This window comes from Protopterus annectens, chromosome 17.part0 (assembly GCF_019279795.1).
Source record: "Protopterus annectens isolate FY-2018-M chromosome 17.part0, PAN1.0, whole genome shotgun sequence".
Lineage (NCBI taxonomy): Eukaryota > Metazoa > Chordata > Ceratodontiformes > Protopteridae > Protopterus > Protopterus annectens.
In genome coordinates, this window is record NC_056751.1 from 50,758,992 (window position 1) to 50,764,991 (window position 6,000).

A 6,000-nucleotide genomic window follows, 5' to 3' on the forward strand; every position below is an offset into this window, starting at 1 on the left:
TAGAGCTATCCTCATGCCTCACGAGTGGTTTCTGAATCAGGAAGTTACGGATCTTATTTTCCGCAAATGGGGACAGCCTTGCTGCGATCTTTTTGCCACCCCCTTCAACAGCAAATGCAGCAACTACTTCTCCCACTTCCAGGTCACATACCCAGAGATGCTCTAGTCCACGATTGGCCTCAGGGACTTCTTTATGCTTTTCCTCCGTTTCCCCTGATACCGAAACTCATACAGAAAGCAAAATCATTGGGTTGCAAAATGATCCTCGTTGCCCCCTACTGGCCTCGACAGATATGGTTCCCGTTCCTGCACCATTACCTTCTTGATCAACCCTGGACTCTGGACCCAATTCCAGATCTCCTGATTCATCTATCAGGCGGGTGGCATCAATCCCTCCAAACTCTACAGCTCACAGCTTGGTTGCTCCACTTCCAACCTTATCCAGGCTTCCCAACATTTCCCCAGCAGTACGTGAGATTATCGTCTCCTCTCTCAAGTCTACAACGAGAAAAACTTATGCTAGAAAATGGAAACATTTTTCTTGTTGGGCGGAGTCTAGGAATGTGGATCCCTTCTCAGCCCCACTCCACGAAATATTGGAAATCCTGGCACAACTGTTTCACTCCGGGGCCGCTTCCACTATGAATAGGGTACAATTAGTGGCCATTTCTAATTTTCATATTGGTTGGTCAAATTCTAACATTATGTCTCATAAGCTCTGTAAAGCTTTTTTGAGAGGAACATCTCTTAGACCTCCAGTGAGAGATCCTCCTCCCCCTTGGGACCTTAATTTAGTCCTAACTTCTTTAATTCTGCCCCCTTTTGAACCAGCAGCTTCCTGCTCCATCATGTTTCTATCTTGGAAGACACTCTTTCTGGTAGCTATCACTTCAGCTAGGCTTGTCTCAGAACTCCAGGCACTATGTGTTCGTACTCCCTACCTGGTGTTTCACAAGGACAGAGTTGCTCTGAGGACTAATCCTTCATTTCTTCCTAAAGTCTGCTCAAAGAATAATTTAAATCAATCTATAGATCTCCCTGTGTTCTTCCCAAATCATAGCAACAAGGCAGAGTACAAACTTCACCAATTGGACGTTCATAGACAATTGCGTTTTTACCTGCACAGAACTAAAGAAATAAGAAAGTCAGACCAATTATTCCTTTCTTATGCCTTAAACAAACGAGGTCTCCCAGTTTTCAAGGTGACCTTATCCTGATGGTTGTCCCACACTATTACTTTTATTTATCAGTTAAGGAACAAAGAGTTACCAATTAAACTGAAAGGTCACTCTCATAGGGCGTTAGCCACCTCTGTAGCCTTTCAGTCTAGGTTGCCCATGGATTCCATCTGTGCAGCTGCCACATGGGCAAACCCTCATACCTTTATCTCTCATTACAAGGTGGATATGGTCTCCCGGAGCAGAGCTGACTTTGGTTCCACTGTTCTGAAGAGTCTGTTCCACTGAGCCACCCAGGGTGTTAGGTGCTAGGGACGCTATCCCAAACAGCAAGAATGAAGGCGAGATAGGCAACTTAACATTAAGAAGTTCTGTACCTACCATAACGTTCCATGTTAGTTGTCTTCATCTCGCCTTCTTTCTTGCATCCCTCCCTCTGTCTCCTGTCCTATTGGATTGAGAGGAGTTCCTTTTTTCACTGACTGAGTATTCTTTTATTGTTATTCTTCTGGCCAGGTCTTCCTAAACTATTCTAGATATTAGAATGCTGGGAACAACCAGGTTTTTGATAACTGTTTTTTCTCTTATGTCTGGTTTAGCTATTTCAAACGAGATCTGGGTAGCTATCACTAGGCATTATGGGATAAGGGGTAGCCTCGAGCTAGTAAACAGCTCTTGAGCTATTGAAGATGGCCGAGTCGGAGCCGAGGATCGGCAAGAAAGAAGGCGAGATGAAGACAACTAACATGGAACGTTATGGTAGGTACATAACTTCTTATTCATATCATTCCGTGTCTAAGGGCAGAGTTCCTTTGGTGGGCAGCGGCTTGCAACCACAACAAGGGACTATCTTTCACTCTACCCCCTGCCACTCAAACCCTAACAACAGACGCATCAGACTATGTGTAGGGGGCTCACATGGCAGGGCAGTGCATTCAGGGCAAATGGAACCCAAAACAGATGCACCTGCATATCAAGCAAAAAGAAATGTTAGCTGTACATAATGCTCTGACAGCCTTCACAGGCCTTATTCTTCCAGGACAACTATTGGTAAAGACAGACAACAACACATAAACAAGAAGGGGGGGGGGACACATTCCTACCCACTCTGCAGACTAGCCATGGCTCTGTGGAACACAGCCTTGAGCAACCAGGTGCACCTACAAGCTCAATTCCTGCCAGGCAAACTAAATTCACTGGCAGAAGACTTAAGCAGAAATCTCATGGACCCACACAAATGGATACTGGAACCCAAAATATTCAAACTTTTGGGGAACAGATGGGGGACACCAGAGGTGGGCTTGTTTGCTTCCCCTCAGAACTATCAATTGAACAAATACTGCACCAGAACTCCCCACAGCCAGGCTTGGAAGGTGGATGCCCTGTCCTTTTCCTGGGAAAGCCTCTCAGTCTGTGCCTTCCCCCCTCTGCCTCTCCTCTCGAAGGTTCTACTAAAGATCAAACAGAACAAGCCAAGGACAATCCTGATTGCACCAGACTGGCCATGCCAGCACTCGTATCCTCTTTTGCGCAGTCTGACAGTGCTACAACCATGGCACCTGCCTCAGAACCCTTCCCTGCTGTCCCAGCAGGGGGGCCAAATTCTGCAGCCTCAGCTTCAGACCCTGAATCTTGCAGCCTGGCTAATCCCCTGAACTCACCTCTAGCAACCCTCAGTAAGCAGGTGCTGGATATCATTCCTGAGGTAAGGAGCCCTAGTACTAGAAAATCCTATTCAGAAAAGTGGAAAAGATGCTGTTCCTGGAGCCAGTCTCAAGGGATGGCCACAACTGTGTCCAGCTTACCTCATATACTAGATTACTTAACAGAAATGCTCCACAAGGGCCTATCCTTCTCTTCAATTAAGATTCATGCCTCTGCCATCTCAGCTCATTATAATACTGAGCCACCCCTCTTCTCTCATCCTCTGGTAAAACAGTTCCTTAGAGGGGCCAAAAATTTAAGACCCCCCCCAGGAGAGCTCCCACTCCAGCCTGGGACCCTAACTTTGTATTAGAAAAACTTACAGTTCCCCCCTTTGAACCGGCTGCTACAGCAGAGTTGAAATTCCTCTCATGGAAAACAGCTTTACTTCTAGCCATCACTTCAGCAAGAAGAGTGTGTGAACTGCAGGCTCTTATGGCAGTGGAACCCTTCATTATCTTCCATGCGGACAGGGTTTCCCTCAGGACTAACCCATCTTTTATGCCCAAGGTGGTGTCTAGTGTTGCTTTAAACCAGTCCATTCATTTGCCTACTTTTTTCCCTAATCCTCAAAGTAAAGGGGAAAGGATATTTCATTCTCTAGATGTGCACAGACAGCTTAGATTCTATTTGGACATGACTAAGCCTCTCAGAAAATCTGACCAGCTGCTAGTCAGCTTTGCTGAAGGGGCAGAGAGGGGAAGGCCATTTCAAAGCAAACCATATCTAAATGGATAGCACACTGCATCCATTTCTGCTACACGCACCATGGAAAACCTACCCCACAGGGGATAAGAACACATTCCACTAGGGCTACATCTACTTCTACTGCATTTCTCAGAGGAGTCCCTACCAGGGACATCCTGGAAGCTGCAACCTGGAGCTCAGTACACACTTTCACCAAGCTTTACCACTTGCCTATCTTTTCTAAATCCAGAGCTGGATTTGCCATAGCATTCTTACAGGGCCTGATTGCCAGGCCTAATGTTTCTTAATCTACCACCACCCTTCCTTAGCTTTGGGAATCAACTCAAATGTGATGACTGCAACAGTGAAACACGAAAAACATAGTAAAGTTGTGTACACTTAACATAAATGTAAATGTTAGAGTGTGTTCACTGTTGCAGTCCTGGTTACCCTTCCTCCAGCCCCCTGATTGTCTTTGCTTTCAACTATCCTTTTTGGTTTGGCATATCTTATACTATATGTGTATTTGCTTTTTGCTGGGGATGTTCCACACCATATAATTGCTTCATATTTTGGGGGCATCTGACATCTGGGGCAAGAAAAACTGATGCAATGGTGTCAGCTGCTTGTTTTATACCCCTGATGACCTGACGTCATGGAAGAAGCGACAGCATCTGACGCAGAAATCCCAAGACTTTGGTATTCAGGCCGGCTGAGGGCTACCTGCAGGCTGATAACCCTAATGTGATGACTGCAACAGTGAATACACTCTAATGCCTACATTTATAGTAAATGTACACAACTGTACTTTCTAGATGATATTTCTGCAGCTGATACTTGGTCTACTCTGAATGTTTTTGCAAGATAGTATAAGCTGGATGTGATGCCAAGGTCCATTTATTCCTCTGGAACTGTTGTTATCAAGGATATGCTCCCATAAGAAAACGGGGGATGAGCCTTCTTTTATCAGATATAGAAGTTGCATACTTACTCCTGTCTAATTTTTAGGCAACATTTAGACCTTAAACCAAGTATTTGCAACATCTGCACTAAGATCAATGTAAAAGTTCCCTTGGCCCTTACTGAAAATGTAGGGGTAATTTTATTTGAGTTTAGTAAGCAAATTGAAAAATACAAGAACAGTTGCAATTAACTACAAATGTTTTAAAGTATACATAAGAAAATGACTAATTTTGATAAATGGCATCATAATCATGTTGCTTGTTAAATGGACACCAAGCACATCTTGCGATTTTTCTGGTGTCTTTGCAAAGTTTCCCCTAGTCTATAGTAATACCATCTTGGGTCTCTCAGAGTTAGTCTGTGGCTAGTGGTGCTAAACTGATGAATAAAAATGCAATTCATTAAATACCACCTCTCCAGCCATTTATGTGCTCAGGTTTTTGCTATTTGGCTCCCAAAAAGCATGTACGTCATATTTTTAGGTTGTAAACTCGGTGTATTTATCGGAGTCATTTTATTGTTATGCTGTTATGAAATCAGAACTTAAAAGTAATACTATTTTGGGGGGGGGTAAAAAATGATAATTTCTGTCATTTTAAATATTGTAGCACAGTAGCACAGTCACGTATTTGACTTGTCTTGCTAGATGTGTAGATATTTTGTTATGCTACCTGCTTTTGATGTTGTACTACCTACTTTTCCTAAGGGCTAGTAGCTCATGCAGTGTGCTTTATAATGTTGATCATCCAGGTGTCTTGTAATAAAATGTTATCATATTACTTTTAAAGCAGTATAGAGATATTGACATTTGTAGGCAGGCTTAAACTCGGGACAGGATGCTCCTTTGAATTGAGAAATTGTAATGTTTGCAAAATTGGGGACCTTAAACCAAATGAATTCTTACCAGCTATTTGCAAAGTAACAAATGTAATTGTTGTGACTCCAAACTTAAAAAGAATGTCTATTTCTGCTTAAATGTGGCATACAGAATGAAATTTAAAAAAATATTTGTTTTCATTAAGCTGCTGCTTCTCTTTTGTCAATAGGAATGACAATGTGTTGAACCATTTTGGAAGTAGACATTTGTAGACAGAGACACAAAGTACTCCTGTCATTCCTTGTGCACACAAAAATGTGTAACTTCCCTAGATGAGGTCATTGTTGTGCACGTGCACCTGGTTTCACGTAAATGCGTGTACGTATATGTTTTTTCATTAGAAATAAAGAAGAAAATATTGTATTAAAATTTGATTTACATGTGCAAAGAGAATGACAGCTTTCAGAATTTGAAAAAAATGATCGTCATTGTGTCAGTGACTATAAACATTTATTTTGTATAGGCTATGGCAGATAGCAGGACAAGAAGGAACTTGCACAATGCATTATGTGATGTATGCTTATAGACTCATAATAATCTTTAAGCTGTTTGATAACTGCTGCTAAGTAGTGTGCAGTGGCTATGCCAAAA